The sequence below is a fragment of the Apteryx mantelli genome, chromosome 10 (assembly GCF_036417845.1).
Source record: "Apteryx mantelli isolate bAptMan1 chromosome 10, bAptMan1.hap1, whole genome shotgun sequence".
Classification (NCBI taxonomy): Eukaryota; Metazoa; Chordata; class Aves; order Apterygiformes; family Apterygidae; genus Apteryx; species Apteryx mantelli.
Window position 1 is genome coordinate 15,977,846 of NC_089987.1, and position 16,488 is coordinate 15,994,333.

A 16,488-nucleotide genomic window follows, 5' to 3' on the forward strand; every position below is an offset into this window, starting at 1 on the left:
AACACCTCCAAAGAAAATGATCATGCTTTCACTGATTTTTTTTCCCCCCCTCTTCTTCCTCTGGCAATATAAAAGGGACAAAAAGTCTCTTCGTTTTAGCTTTCTGCGTGAATCAATAAGAATGAGCGCCCTACTGCGGAAAGCTTGGATGAGGAAGGAAGGTTTGCATGCAGCTTTAGATGAAGGGAGATTAGTGGGAGGTTTGATTTTTCCTCTTGCTAGTAAAAATTTTTCACCAGAGTTCTGGTGATCAGCAAGACACGAATGCAGCAAGGCCATACAGTGCAGAAAGGGTCCACTTTACTCATGTTCCTGTTCAAGATGTATTTAAAAATCATTATCATTCTCACAGATGTGTTGTCACTGGAAATAGATCTGCAAATCATACACTGGCTAAATATAACACCTTACGTTAGGTATTCTGAAAACACTACAAAATAAGGGTACTTATGATCAGGTATCCTTTGTCATACAACATTCCTTTTAATTTTACTGCGAGTTCTGCCTGAGCAGACACCACAGAGAGTTTAATGAGGATTATAAAATTGAAGGGGGTGCCTCACTGAAGCAGCTTTCGGCCACAAAGAAATCTGATTATGTGCATTATCCCTGACACTTCTGATTTACCAGAGAAGAGGGAAAAATCACAAAAGACAACATTCTGTTTTTCACACCTGAGTACAGAGAAAGCCTGAGGCATTATAATGTTCTTTGATACAAATGCCTATTTTATATTGCAAAAGTCTTTTTTTTCATGCTACTGTAACATCATTTACCACTGTAGCACCTCTTGTTTCCAGCCCTCCCCTAGGTTGCCAGCGCTGCACAGGAAAGCTTTTGAGTCACCAGCTTCCTTTTATTCAGTGAGGTCATTATAACAGTGTTATCCCTGGTCTCAAGAGAAATATTTTTGAAAACACAGTCTGGTTTGCAACAAGATAATTCAAAGAATGTAATATGACAAGAATAGGTTAGCCATCCCATTTGGTATGGTGACACTGAACATCAATAATGTCACTACAATTTTCCCTATTCAGAATGCTTCTTTTTATTCCCGTTACTTTTTTTTTTCTTTTTTTAATTTGTCTCAGATGTGTGGAGAGGACAGCTCCTTGACTAAAGTGGAAGACCATCTTATTTTAATGATTACACTTAATTCATAAAAAAATTAGGATTACTTTGGTGTATGCACTTAAATTAAACATTAAATCTCTTAGGCAGTTATAAATAAATCTGTATTTGTTTGTTTTGATTATTTTGCCCATTTGCTTAAAATTAAATACTCTTAGGAAGATCATGCATTTGCAGAACTGCCTGAGAGAAAATTTATAGCTTGTCAGCTGCCTAAAGATATCATCTTCCAATGTATTTTTGGGTGACATGGTAACAACATTCAGTAAGACATTAAACAGAAATCCTTTGCAAGCTCTGCCTGTGTTCACTGTGATTCTTCTTAAAAGTTAATTTCTCTCTAAATGAAAGAAAGCAAGCACATTGTTTGAACATCTGCACAGTGAAATACACATCCTTTTAATAATTACAGAGCAAATCCTGCTCTGGCTGGCCCAGCGGGGGTGAGGAGAAGCACTGTGCAGTGCATCCGTTACCACAGGGTTCCTGCAAGCCAGGACTGGATTCCAGCAGGCACACCCCAGGGAGGCACTTCAAGACACGGTAAAATACTCCAACCCGGGCTGCCTGTATGGCCTGGCGTATGGTATTAGGAACACCTACAATATCATGTTGTTCTTTTAAATAAGACATAGTTGAAGGCTGTGTCATAATGTATACAAAGGCCAATGAACAGTTTCGATTTTGCTATTTCCTAGTATTTCATATTTAATCATGCTTCCTTAAAAATTTATGAAGAGAGTGCTAATGGAAGAAAATTCTAGTTTGTTCAAAGGAACAAAAGCTCTAAAACATGGGGGTTTCTTGCAAGAAGCTATTCTTGCTCTTAGCCATTCTACATGTTTAGAAATTTTGGACTACCATTAGAGAAAGCTATTGCTATAGCCATACAATCAATCGTCCCTGTACGTATCCTAAACTGCACTGTTTGGGGACTAATTTCAAATAAATTGACTCCAGTAGAGTTTCAACAAAGATTAATCTGTCCCTTTAGTCATCATATTATAGACAATGATTTTCATAATCAATACATGTCATCAGTGAGCTTCCAATAAATGGCCCTTTAGAAGTGTATTTCTTTCTTGAAAGGTTTATTCCACTATTCAGGTTCAACTTCTAGAACTGTGTATTGTATTTTTCAGGTCTTCCTTCTCCTTTGCTGGGAAGTCCATTAAAGAAACTACTTTAAGCCATGGCCACTTCTAACTTTTTACTCCACTTTAACTGATGATTACTATAAGCTCCCTGCTCTTCTCCTGATTTTATTGTCATCTTCCTAATTACTGTATAACAATTAGATACTGAAAAGCAAAAGGGTATCTGGGGTTGCTACCAAGGAGAAAGCACCCCCTGGGAATGAAAAACAACCCATCGCTGCTGCATCTGCTGAATTCTAATAGAAATTTAAATTAATCTAGTCAGAGGATAGACACTGGGGTTATTAGTGCCAGAGGCCTTCTAAAATGTATGCATATGAAATTATTTTAAATTTCATTTATCTTTGCAGCTTTCTAGTTTTGTGACTGTGTTAAAACATGGCACTTAACCATTACAAAATCTTTTTACTATGTGAAACTTTTTTCAGTAAGATTTTATACAGTGCAACCTGGGTACCAACACAACCAAGAATTGGGTGGCAGGGGAGGACACCTGTTTACTTCAGTAGTGCTGAATACACCTGCTAAGCAACCTATAGAAGCTTGCATGCATCAAACCTGTAACAACATTGAAAATACTATCCCAAAGTCTGCTTGCCCCAAAGAGAAAGACAGTGAAAAGACTTATTCATACCCTAGAAAGGAAATAAATCTCTGCTGAGTTTATCAATACAAGTTAAACTGGGAGGTTATAAATTATCATCTCTTGTGCTGGTGGAAGGAAAAAAAAGCAAGCAAGCAAGCAAAAAAAGAAAAAAAAAAAAAAGAATCTTGCCCCTAAAATTCCTGGTCTGACTGAGGCACTTTCCTAAGCCATCACCAGTTCTTCATTTTCATTTTCTTACCTTCATTTTTGAACTGCACTTATAATGGCACTGAAATGTAACTATTGTGAGCTGTCTTAAGCATGTTAAAAATACTGTACAAACTAACTTCAGCTAGCAACCCTAAAACATGTTTTCTCTGCCTTTCAAATCAGTTGCTATATGCATTTTCAGTGTATTAGCAGAGATTAATTTAGACAAGTGCTGTAACTATGCAGTATTACTCATACAGACAAGATCCCCAAAAGGTTACAAGGCTAATGTGAAAATGTCATTTACAGTTTTGGAGATGTGACCTATGTTATTTCCTACATCAAAAGGACTATATTATCTACAGCACAAACTATGAGTAATATATGCATTACACTGTGTTTATAGTCTGCCAAAGTTCATTCAGGCAGGCATAATTTGAGAGTATCCTTTCTAATATGTCTCCTTCCAAACTTATCTAATAGACATGGTACCAAACTTCCGTATTCTAGAATACCCTGAATTCAGTGAAGTTGCAAGAAAAGCCGAACAGGAGCTGGACTCCTGGGTTTCTGTTCCCAAGAGCAGATTCTGTATGTCTTGGGGGAAGATGGAATAGTTGCTGCACTTCCCCAATTGCAGGTTTTCCTTGTCTTTGTGTGTGCACAAAAATACGACTGGTATGTTTGCTTCCCTCCCCTCCCAGTACCTGCAAGAGGACTAGGAAAAATCCAGCTCTTCATGATTGCAGCAGTAATCCTACTGAACCAAGACGTTTGAATGGTGATGAACCATTTCTCATCCTTTTGAGCCACAGTTGAGACAATGTGCAGGGAAAAGCCGTGACGTTAGCCACAAGCAAGCCCTGTGGCTAAGGTGTACATACACAGTCCAGATGCAGGTGGCTCAGTTTCTGTGATGGAAGACTGAATTTAGTTCCTTCCCCCGTACAATTTGTAACTGACACCCTCTTCAGATTATATGACATGGAAGTATATTAGTTGAAAATATCTGTGTCAATTGGACTTTCAGAGATCTTGATCATATTTACATATTTCTATTTGATCATTTGTCCCTTTACATAAAGTTGTAATAGTATAAAGTCCAGTTTTACACTAGGCTAAGTTACACAGGTAATTCTTCTTTTTTAATCACACTCATGCCTAGAACTTGTAGTCACGTGCCAGGACTGCAGTATGCTAGCTGCTGCATGAACATGAACCTAAAAGGACAGTCCCTGCCCCACAGAGCTTATTATATAAGATGGGAGAGAGAAAGGACGATACAGACAAAAGAAAGTGGCAAAACAATAAAAGTTAGCAATGTAGGAAGTAGTTATAGTGCACTGACATCCTGATATTTATCCTCTACTTTGTAGGCATGAACAAAATGGGGAGGAAATCAAACAAGCAAAAGGTTTACTGGGATTTGAATGAAAATGACAGAGAGAATTTTGCAGATGTTTAAAATGTGCAAAACCTCTTCTGAAGCATGAAAAGCAGGATAGGAAAATGTGAATATTCTAACTGGGTAGTTAGCTAAAAGGCATGGATCCAATGTGTTGAGGTTACTGGAGTAAGGATTTAATGATTCAGTACCATTCAGAGGTGATGGACAGTAAGGAGAGGCTGTGAGTGGATTTAAGGAGGAAGGTGGTTTGTTTGATACAGTAGGCAAATCAGAACCATTAGAGAGGGATCACATACTCAAAGTTGCTGCCTAGAAAATAAAATAAATCTTCTCAGCAAGGAAGACATCAGGAGAAGAGAGTACCAGAATTTGTTCATTTACTATGAAACATGGATACACAGTCTTAGAAATACAGCATTTTTTATGGCTGATGTTACTGTATTCATTCCGCGGTGAGCTACAGTACTGAGAACCAACTCTCACAATGTGGTTTTGGAAAGCATTTCACATTCACCAGCTACATGTTTAAACAGAAGAATCCCTTGGCATCACCACTGGCTTACACACAGATTCACTTATACACACTCCATTTTTCATGAGGTGCCCACATCAGCCATATAACATTACTTACCAGAGGAACCTTGCCGATTTTTTCTCCACTGGCTTTTAGCAGGACAAGGCTTCAGTTTCCTCAGGGGTATACCATTTCCTCCTCGTGTCCCAAGGCACAGAAGAGCAGCTGCTGCCTTTCCTTTTATTTCTCTGCTGGCTGTAGGGAGTAATTTTCATGCTTGGTGTGTAAGACTTCCATTAGAAGAGATCCATTTCAGGTGGAAGATCTCTCTCTGGCTTGGGGAAAAAGTTAGGTTATTTCTTTTGCTACATTCTTCAGCCTCATGAAGCAACTGTGGTAGGTCTTTTTAGTTTGCTGAAAGTCTAGGCTGAGTTTCATCTTCTGAAGATCTTTGTTTGTTTATGCTTCTGTATAAACAGAGTTACATATATAACTTACACAGGACTGATTCCAGCTTCTAAAAGGCCTTGGAATTCCCACAATATTAGAACTGCGCAAATGTCAGGAAACATTCATACCCCTGTAGGAACACAACCCTCTATGGTCTCCAGCAGACTCGCAAAGAGATTTGGGAGTCAAGCATGAGTTATAGGCAAATGGACCTTCAGGCTAACTCACACCTTGCATTTAAGAACTGTACATATTTCTGTCCATCTGAGAATGCTGCAGGAGTGAAGGAGAAGCTCTGTGGATACTCTGCATCCTACACCAAGTTAAATGGAGAGAACAGAAATTGCTGTCATAGTTCTTCTGTACGTATGTGCCAATGTTCTGAGCTATAATTTAGAAAAGAACCTCCCATGGATTTCAGTGATTTGTAGAGAGAGTCTAAACCATTAAGCTGTTTTACAGTTTTCATCAGTAGTTTTGTGCATCAATTCTGTTTGATCTCCATCAATACTGATGTAATTTGATCAGATCTTCAGGAAGCTCCCCAGGCACTGGTTGATAGTCCTCATAAAGAGTCCTGTTTTATTATATTCCTCTACTGAAACATGTGCAGGGGAACTGCCTTGAGTCTTCTGCATTTTCAGGAGAAATTTCTAACAAAGCCTGTGTTAGGATCTCCAAGCCTTTAGTGATTTCAGCCTAATGGACAGACTAATTGCTCAAGTCTTTGAAACTGTCAATTGGAAAGAGATTGCTACCTGTAATTTATCAACTGTGCACATACCTTTAGTTCTCTGTAGGAATTAAGTAAAGGATAACAAAAGGAATAATCTCTCTTAAAGCAATACATTTAAGTGGCTAGGAATTAGCACCCACAGTTACTGGATAATCCATTAAAAATATATATATAATCCATATTTTGCTTCTCTTATCCTCTGCATACTACTGAGAAGCCTGCCTGGATAAAAGGCAAGCAAAGAGAATTTGTGAGAACAGCTAGGACCACTGATGCATATATCTGGATACACGCAGCAGGAAATCAAAATCATCATTGGCATCCAGGTTCTCACTTTACCCTGCTGACCTTTATATGGGGATTTCGCAGGCAAGTTCCAGTTTGGTGAATAGAATATAAGAGTCTATGCAATGAGAAAGGACCTTCTACATTAAAGTGAGATGTTGTACAGGATAGACCATATATACTCTCTATATTCTAAGACTTCTGTTCAAGAGGCTGCAAATCCATTCTTCACCTGAGAAATGAAGAACAGTGGTAGCATCTGCATATCTTGCACTTGCCGAGAGCATCATTTTAACCAGAAAAATGATTTTTTTTCAAAAACACAACTGAAGAACTTATAAATGATGAAATAACAGTTTTGGATTTCATATAACCTGAACATGGTCTCCTTTCCAGTCACCACAATCTAATCTCACCCACAGTAAGATCTGAAATAATTTCATTACTGGAGATGTAAAATATACTGCACATCTGTAAATTAATCTTGAGGGAGGGAGGGAATGTTTTCCTGTGGCTCACACAGGAAGAATGGGGTCATGATAAATACAATCACTACCCACTCTGTTGAACAGTGCTCTCCAGTTTAACAAATCTGGAGTCTTCTGGCTACAGCACTTCTAGCCCCTACAAATGGAACAGCTCACAATACAAGTTAGTAACTTTTTAGGTAACAATTCAGTGATGATACAGAGAACATGTTCACCACATTAATAAATTCCTCCTACACACATAACGGCCATAAAATAAATCTTCAAATGTAAGTCAATTTGAATGCAGAAGAAAAAGATAGACCCTCTAGGATTTCAAGGGAACATGGATGCAGTATCAAACAGGACAAACCACTTTTTGAACATTATATTACTACTCACTACTGTCTTATTTTAACTCTCTGTGTTGATTTGCTATAATCATCACCCTTCTCACTTTGTCATCAGTCAAGTTACACAGTGAAAATACCTTCTGTAATTAATATATTGCTCTATTGTGGAAATTTATGAGATTGACAAAGTTAGTACCATAATTTATACTACAGGAAAATGTCTGCATGTGAACGTTATCAGCCAACTGTCACCAAAATCTCTGAATCACATCTCCTCTGATTTTCCCCTAAAATACACCTTGCTTTGCATCAAGATTTTTTCTAGTATTTTGGGGGGAGGGTGGTCAAGGGTTCAAAACTGTAAACCAGTATAGATTTAAGTATGCCATGCAAAAGCACCTAATCTCTCAGCATCATGCAAAGCAGACATATTCAGCTATGTTAAAATACAGATAACTTTTTCCCCATTATTCATAACAGAAAGTATGAGTGATTGTTTAAACTAAGCATAACCATATCAAATGCATATTTCTTCATTTGATATATGCCAAACTGAGAAATATTTAAAGCAACTTTTTTCTTTAAAGATAAAGATATTTTCCTCTTAATGTGCATTTTAACCTTGACATGATCTGGGAAACCAACCAAAAGAAAAGAACTAAGTACTTTTATTTACACAGTGATACTCTGCCAACAAGTGTTGGATATGAAGGCCAGAAGTCAAGTTCCAATCTTCCGAGTGAAATCCACAATAGAAAGCAATACCATCACTTCACATTTTCTGGGAACAGTCTGTCTTTTTGCTACCCATTTTTCAGCTCTCTGTCAAGCTTCTACCACACCATAATGACCTGTTAGCTACTGCAGATTATTCATTATTTAATAAGGTCTTGCAATGTAAGGTCTTGCATTATTTGGCTTGATATTTTTGGAGCCTCATTAGCAAAGTTAATGTCATTAGTCAAAGACTTAGACCTGGAAAGACTTAGTCCATTGGAAAGAAATACTGAGCGGTTATACCATGTAGTAATTTCACAAGTGGTATTAGCTACATCATCCAAAGTACTTCCACACTAGCACAGCTATGTTTATATTACATATTTTGTCAGTATTAAAAGAAAGTATAATTAACAGACACTCGCTCTATGAGCAGTGACCCAATGAAGTCTGGCTTCCTGATTGGAATTTGAGCACCTGTGGCATCCAACCACTTACTCTCATGAATACAGTAAATAAAAAGAATTACCATCGAAGCCTCTATCACCTTGGTAGAAACTGGGCAGTTGTGTGAAAGTTCAGAGGTATAACTTGAAAAGGAGCTGAAAGAGGGCAGAATCGCTTAAACCTAATTTCACTAGAAAACAAAGCAAATCCTAATCTAGATTATTGCACCATCAAAACATTATAGTGTGAGTCAGGATTTAAAAAGAGCAACCATATTTGCAAATATACATGCTAGAAAACATTTAATAGTAATTTAACAAGTATGAACACAATATTATTAAAAAAAAGAGAAAATAGAATACATTAACCTTATTTTCAGTATTCTGGAATATTTGAAGTATTTTATTGACACATAAAATGCTTCTTAAGAAAATATACTCAATATATTCTGGTCATGTCACCAACTGCAAACACCTGTGTAACATGTGATTCACTCAGAACAAAAATAGTAGATCTATAAAAATGCCTGCTCTACCTTTACCATACTCTACTTCTACAGTCCACTGGAGAGAAAGTTTAAAGCCTAGAATTTACTTAGATTTATTTTTCAGAGATTCCAGGAGGTCCTAAAAGGACCTCCAGATGCTGTCAGAACTCCCTTAATTTATCTTGAAATGTATAAGCCAACTCCCCTTCAGTTGCTGCTAAATGTTTTCCACCATTCTTCTCCTGCTGGCATTACGCTCCCTTCCTAGAACCGGAGCTTAGCATGCTGCAGGCATTAAACTTATCTTGACCCATGCACGGGGCTAGAAGAAGTGAATACACATTCTATTTTAATTTCTTTATAGTCAGCTTGTGAAAAAGGTCACTATGCAGAGTACTGGGGTCAAAGCCCGTTGACACAGATGGCAATGTTACTTAGGTGCACAGGGATAGAAGTTTACACAGGAAGTTTCTATTCTAGCTTACATATCAGAGGAAGGTCATACAGAGCAGAAGTCCCTGCAACTGGTTCAGTTGAACCTAACAAATGAGCCAATTAAAAGTTGGTGGAACGATATCTACTTTCTTCCTCTACGTTGCTTTCAAGAGCGGGATGAGCATTATGCGGTAACACAGAGATGCTACGGATGTTGGGCTCGCCCTTCTGTGAGCATGGCCCCCAGCCCACACACTGCACTCTGCTTTGAGCTCAAGTCTATCCCAGTACAGGCCTAGCCCAAGTCACAGCAAAAGCTATCGCAGTCACGCTTCATCTCATCTGAACAGATTGCACTATATGCATTTTACCATCAGAACCTTACAATTTTTACTTCAGCCACACTCTTCCTCCCTGGCATATGCTCCAAGGAATATCAGTAAAGTTTGTTTAAAAGAAGAGTTATTTATATGATGCCTAATAAGTGGTGTATAACTTTGTATAGGGTTATATACTGTGATTAGCCTCTGTAATAGCATATATTTCTAAGTTACATACATGTAACTTTGACAAGGGATCTAGAATTAGTTTTTGTATCTTAGCACATGCAGAAATAAAACCGTAAAAGGTGGAATCTCCCCAAAACATGCCCTGCTCAGAGACTGATAGAGCTGCCTTTATTTCTCATTTTGCAGAACAGCGGAGTATTCCCTGTCTCTCTAGCATGTGTGTTTAATAATATTTCCTTTTGAACTCCTATCCTCAGGAGGGGGTTGCCCAAAGGAAAGGCTTCCAAATAGTGTCCCGTGTCAACTTATGACCCTGAAGCAAGCTAGCTGACATGCCAGTATCTTCCAAGAGTGACATATCTATTCCCATGACATACGAGCACCTTGAACTCAATGTTATGTAGTCCAAATAGCAGGGATGAATACATCATGATGCAATTCTGCTGATTTAGTAGGATTGCATAGGGGTGTATTTGATTTATGGAACTCAGCAATGTTTTCAAGTCTATTTTGAAAGTGTACCAGAGAAAGGCAAAATTAGACTGCCTGATTATCTCCATTTCTATTTTTCCCACTGCTGCTACTTTGACAGATGTTAGCTTTAAAAATGGAAAAACTTCAGCATGCCATGGGGATACTATTCTCTTAGAGACTAGCATTCTGTTCTCTTTCTTGCACTCATTTCTAATACTACAGCCATCTTTATCAGCAGGTCTTCTGAATAACTGCTATATTCTGAAATAATGACACTTTATTCTTTTTGTATTTCCATCGCCACATACTGACTTCCTAAAGTTACATAGGTAAGGAGTGAGTATAATCACAGTATGGACATTAGAAACAAACCTATTTACATATAAACATATAAGATTTACATATTATGGGTAATATAGATATTAACAACAGTAAAATTATCTTCTGGAGAATTCAGCAGCACTCTTGCAGGCCCACTGAAACCAGTGAACATGTAGGAGTACAGCATTTGCCCCATAATAAAAACATCTCCACCATGCATAAACAAACTTTCTCTTAAGAGCCACACAGAATTTTTGTCAAATTAACTTTTTTTAAACAATGGCATTTAGGTTCCCAAGTACTTAATTCCTATTTCTAGAGTTAAAACCCTGTGTTTAGAAAATGTTATTCTGAACTAATAATAAATAATTAAAAAGGGGTGGAATTTTGAGTTGAAAACATTCACAGTACTTAAAAAAAAAAATACAAGATGGTAAGTGTACACTTTTGTGGATGATCCTTAGAAGTTCACTGAACATTTTATACCTTCAGTTTCCAGTAAAAGCATTTTTATAGGATTTCCTGATTCTGCAGAAGGCTTGCAGACAGCGTCCGAAACTTGTCCTATTGCTGAGTGCCAGAAAAGGTGAAGAAAAGGATTAAATTAGAAGAGTTAAAAGGAATGACCCATAGCAAGAAAGTAGGAGTCATTAATCTTGCATTACAGACAGCAATAGTTATAACAGTATTGGCTCTTGTAAACCTTTTTCTCTTTAGTATGAGTTGTAAACATACCAAGAATTGCAGTCATTGGAGAAGGACCATGATTATCCCAGCTTTGCCTATCACATCAGTAGTGGGGTAACTGGTTTTGGCAGAACAGTGGATTAAAGCTAGGAGTACAAGGATCACAATGTGTATCGTTATTTTCTTTGTATTCACTTTCATTTTTTGACCTAAGTCTCTGCTACAGCAGCAAAAGAGGAAAATATCCTTCAAATGAGAGAAATATTATTTATATTAAATATAGGAAAAAAGTGCATATGTGTAACATTTGTGTGAGTTTTTTGTTTGGTAATATGAAACAGCTGAAAGTAGGAGAGTTTATATATGAGAATGAGATAAAAATCTCAGTGTCATGGGGGGTTTCCTATGCAGGATTCAGAACACTGCCACTGATGACCTGACTGTTTCCCACCAGTGGACCAAAAGGTCACACACAAATATGCTTTTAACATGCTGTGCTGACCAGGGCAGACCCCCTTGCAAGCGTTATGGTATTGGCCTATCATTTGATCTTCTGATATTATTTGTCCAGTTTCCACTAATGTTGCGTGAGTACAGAGCAGAAGGGGTAGGACAAGGAAGCATGATCCACAGCTGGTGGATCTGGAGTCCTCTGTTTTCAGAGAAGCTATAAAAACACTTAAACCTTTTACATGAAAGAAATACTGCCCTATTCTTTTGCAAAAGCAGCATCAAAATGTGGTAGCTTTGCTCAGTCACAGAAACACAGAATTTAGGTCAAATCTCCTGCTTAAAGCAGGTGCAAATAGATCAGGTGGATCAGGGCTTTATCCTGTTGAGTTCTCCAAGGACAAAGATCCCACAGCCTCTCTGGGCTCCTGTTACAGTGTTTGATTGCCCTCATGGGGAAAACGTTTTCTTCATATCTAATTGTAATTTCCTGTGTTCCAGCTTGCATCCATCATCCCTTGTTCTATCACTATGCACCTTCTGGGAAGAGTCTCCCTCTGTCTTCTCTATACCTTCCTAGTAGATAGCTGTAGATAACAATAAGGTTTCCCCTTCACCTTCTCTTCTTAAGGCTGAAAAAACCCAGTTCTCAGCCTCTCCTCGTGTATCATATGCTTCAGCCTCCTGGTCATCTCAGTGGCCTTTTGCTGAATTAACTCTAGTAAATCAGTATCTTTCTTATACAGGGGAGCCATTGAGAGTTCTCTATTGTTCATGCAGTAGCCAAACATGTTTCAATCAATTGACTGTGAAAGGTTTGAAATTCTTTCAAAAGTCACAGTAGAACATTCTATATATAAGTGGGTCCTAAACTGTCATACTTTTGCATTTTGTCTCCTCCATCTTGGACAAAGCTCTTACAAGCTACAATATACATGATTTAATATTTATCAATACAAGCAGCTGTCAAACTTCTGTTTTCTAAAGCTTTTCTGCTTGAATTAGGAACTGAAAACTAGGACACGTGCTGTGTAAGCCTTACCTTCACTCACAGTAAAAAGAAGTATTAACAAGGACATCAGGACTTTGAAAAGTGTCATAGCTTTGCTGTCCTAGATTTAAAAAGGAAATAGCAATGCCGTGTCTGCTAGGCTGAGACTGACTCCCAGGAGCCTGAAGGAAAGCAGATGAAAAGCAACATTTTTTAAATGACAGCACAGGATTCTAAATTTAAACCTCCAAATAGAAAGATCTTGCAAAGATTTTAAATGATACCATAGCCTACTTTTAGAAACAAGTATTTTTTTAAGGTGCTATTCATATATAGAAAAGCAACAGCACAGGGATTATGTAACTTCAAAAATACATAAAAGGTCACTATGTTTGTGCTAAAAAAAAAAAAAAAAAAAAAAGAGAGAGAGAGAGAGAGAGGGAGAGACACCAGCCTTGCCTTGGTTGATGTCAACAAAAGCCAAATAAAACAAACCTTCCTTTGCTCATGCTATACCTTGCAAAGCGTGGTTCCAGTGGGGCACGTGCAAACAGAGCAGAAGCAAGGCAATGGCCTCATGCCAGCTAGTGTGCTGGAGCAAATACTGCTTCTTTCTAAGAAAACACTGCATAGATCCCCGCATAATACTGCACCTGCATCTGTCTAATACTAACAGAATGCCTCACATTTTCTCCAGATGGTTTCTGAAGCACTCAGAGAATCTCCATGGCTCCAACAGAGAGCCAGGTCATGGGCAATAAATAAATCAGGAGCTTGCTAAAACGTGCCCTCAGCCTATTAATGTAGTTTTCAAACAGCTTTTTACCAATGGACACCTGGCAGCAAAATGGGGATTCAAGACCCCTAAATGCCATATTAAATTGCTGAGTAGAGTCCACAGATATTTACATTTCAGATACATTAGCCTGCATTGCAGGCACAAAATCTTTGACCTCATTTAAGCTACTGCAAAAACAGAGACACAAAAATGACAGTGAAAAAACATACCTAAAATTAGAAGTTGAGGTATTCAGACAGCATGTGTTAAATGCTGTTTTATTCACTGTCAGAAAGGGAGTGCTGGAATCAGGAAGCTCCATAAAAACTGAAAATGACTGTGGCTTGAGTAGTGAGAAGGAAGTGAGAATTAATCTAGTTCTCCTCAGTCTGCCTACAAGCAGCAAAATTCTTTACATATGATTCTCCAGAGAGTCTAAACCAAAATGGTGAAGATTTTCAGCCACTGGCAGCTAGCTAAGGCTACTGGTTAATGGTGACAAGAACCAAGCAGACCTGCCACAGATCCTTGCATAAAAAGCTATAGTTTGCATGAAAGCATTTGACCTTTACTGAAAGTCATACCAGTGTAAACAGAAGAGCTGTTTCTCCACAAGTACTTGCATAACTAGTGCAAATCCCCCGAACAGACGAATTCAAGTACTTTTACAAAATACAGAGAAACAAGACCATAGCTGGAAATGACCTAGCTCACAAAGAAGCTGTGTCTATTTATTCTGCTTTCATTCATACTTGAGGAAATATTCAGAAACCTTATCATTTCCACTGTTATGTACAGTGATTCAAGAACCTCAGGCAACCTTCTCATTTCCCTCTCCTCACCAAAAGAGGTTTTTGCTTGCTTGTTTGTTTTTTGACTATCCTACTGCCAATCTTAGTCTACCCCATTCAAATTTTACTCATTGTAGCAGGCTGGAGTTAGCGTTGCTTCCTTCAGCTATTATTTGGTTCTTGTTTGCAGTCTCGTTTTCTACCCTTAATTTTGGGGACAAAAAAAAAAAAAAAAACACATTAATGATACATCTCCTGGTATTCTGGACTTTGCCATGGATGTTGATCAATATAACAGGTGAAGCTCTTATATAATGCTATTATGAGAAAATTCTTAAAAACAACAACAACAAAAACAAAAAAACCCCCACACCTTTCATCTGAAGCACTTTAGGATGCCTTAGGAAAAACAACCTCTGCAATTCAATAACATCTCAAAAAAATTACAATCTATGCAGAAAACTTGAAAAGGAAATTCATTTTCTCTAAAATATTGCCAACAGCACCAATATTATTAGTAGTTTTCTGAAGGATAATGTAATACCTGAAACTCCATAATGACCCAACTAAGAAAAACAACAAAAATGAGAACACAGGAAGATGAGAAGGAAAAAGAGCACTAATAATAGAGAAAGAATGCACTGTTTTCAACTGTCCTAAGCTTTTTTTTTTTTTTTTTTTTTTTTTTTTTTTTTTTAAATCTGGCTCCTTGACACTGAAAACTATTAAAATGGTGTTGACCAACCCACTGTTTTGGAACTTTAGCCCACTATACCTCCGAATAACCTAAGAAAAGAGCTAGAAATAAAAACAGTGAAATGAATGCAAAGGAGTCACAGAAGATAATGGACACGGAAGAGTCTGTTCCTTTTCAATACAACATTTAGGAAGAGACAAAGTAAATACAGCACAGTTTCAATCATTTAGATGCCAAGAAAAAGGATCAACTGTGTTTGAAACAAGTGATTTATTATGGTTTATATGCAGTCCATGTATGCACCCACATCCCCCTACTGGGATTTGGATACCAATGCCACATGGACTTTTACCTATGACAAACTGGGAAGAAGGCCAAGAACAACCTTTCCACTGGCCTTTGATAGCTGTGTTTTCTATCAAGCCAAGGAATATTGCAGAGGGACACTCAAAAAGTGAATGTATTTTTATGCTCCAAAAATCTAGACTGATTATTTGCTTTTTGATAACCAAAATCTCAAAGAAAAGCTCTCATAGGGTCAATAGCAAGTGACATTCATGTAATTCATGCATAAATGAATAGATCCTCTATCCACAACCTGCACATCCATACTGCTGTATCATACAATTTTTAAGATATTGTTAAAAAAAGAAGAGAAACCCTAAAATGCAGCCCTTTAAATTGATGTTTACTGTTTGATTTTAGAGCATTATCATTTTTATACTTTCTCTTTCCTGCCAGTTAGTAGATATTTATACTATATATACAGTAGTATATATATATAGTAGATATTTATTATTTCCCCTAACACTAATGTTTTAAGTGAAAATGAAATACCGCATCTGAACAAATATATCAATAGTTGGTCTGATTCACCAGCTGGTTCTGAAGAATTCCTCTTACTTTCTGGGATAATGAGGTGGTAGGCTTTTAGAATCACACCTATAGCTTTTAGTTTTCAGAAGGATTGTAAAGCATATACCACTTCAAAGTATTTTAAAAAATTATTTACACAGAACAAGAACATAACTGAGATCTGTTCCCTTATGTAGAGGCAGTCAGAGTAAAAGGGAAATACCTTAGAGCATCTCAGATGGCATTGGACATTTAAGTTCAGGCAACTGAATCATGCCCCCATAATCAAGTCCCAAGACTAGGAGAAGTAGGATAGAGCATGCAGGCTTTGCGCCAAACCTGCTCTATGTCTAAGTTTAAGCAGCTGCAGAATACTAACTGCATACCTTATGAGGATGTAGCAGTGCTTAATTAAACCTTATGTAACACTTTCCACAGTCATAAAGTTTTACAAAATTAATCTTTATAACCTTTCTGTGAGATATTTGCATTTCTTAATTTTACAAATTGAAAAAACAATTATTTGATTTTCTTCACAAAAAGGACTATAAA